Source organism: Etheostoma spectabile, chromosome 13 (assembly GCF_008692095.1).
Source record: "Etheostoma spectabile isolate EspeVRDwgs_2016 chromosome 13, UIUC_Espe_1.0, whole genome shotgun sequence".
Taxonomy (NCBI): domain Eukaryota; kingdom Metazoa; phylum Chordata; class Actinopteri; order Perciformes; family Percidae; genus Etheostoma; species Etheostoma spectabile.
In genome coordinates, this window is record NC_045745.1 from 6,580,240 (window position 1) to 6,580,985 (window position 746).

A 746-nucleotide genomic window follows, 5' to 3' on the forward strand; every position below is an offset into this window, starting at 1 on the left:
GACGTAATTTTCAGCGCAACTCACAACAGCACGTCCGCTACCTGCCGCAGCAAGAAGAAATGTTTTGTTTCAAAAGAAGCTGAAGGAAGCAACAACAATCACCGCTAAAAAAACAGGAGTTCAGACGTCGACATGACGGTTGTTCACCGACACAAAAGGGTAAGTTAAGTTTCCTGGTAACGTTAGCCAACATTTGCATGTGTTCAGCGTCGCAGTCAGTATTTACTATACGCTATATAAAGTACATGAACTTTAGCAACCATGATTACACACCAACATGACTGATGCGGACTGTTTGTGTTTCAGAGCATTCACGCTTTGTAAAGTCACCGCCGCAGACCGTCTGGTGGGCGATGTCCGACCGGTGAGATCTCTGGTTCTGACTACTGGGCTTCGTATAATCTTTATGAGAGTCACGGAGAGGCTTATGACAACGACTGGGATGTATCTGGGACAGCAGAGCCAGGGGGGACACTGTCACAGGGTGCAGAGGAAGAAGACCGGGATGTTTGGGAGGGTTTGATGCGCTACTTGAAAAGCTAAATAAAAACTTTTGTTATATATATTGTCTTGTTTTTTAAAGTAACAGTGTGCAATATTGGAAACGACATGAAGCCGCTAGTAGCCCGAACAGTTGAAAAGTGAGAATAGTGCAGAGAGTGGATAATCTGTCGGCGTCCGGCTGTATTAAATGTCCCGTTTGTTCTGGAAACACACTCCCACTCTTGTTTGCTAAAAACACAGTC

At 45.0% G+C, this 746-nt stretch overlaps 1 protein-coding gene across 1 annotated transcript in view; it reads right to left on the reverse strand.

Annotated features, from left to right (window-relative positions):
• cxadr (CXADR Ig-like cell adhesion molecule) overlaps window positions 1-746 on the reverse strand; it is a 49,192-nt gene that overhangs the window by 13,657 nt on the left and 34,789 nt on the right. The gene's annotated exons all lie outside the window — the stretch shown is intronic.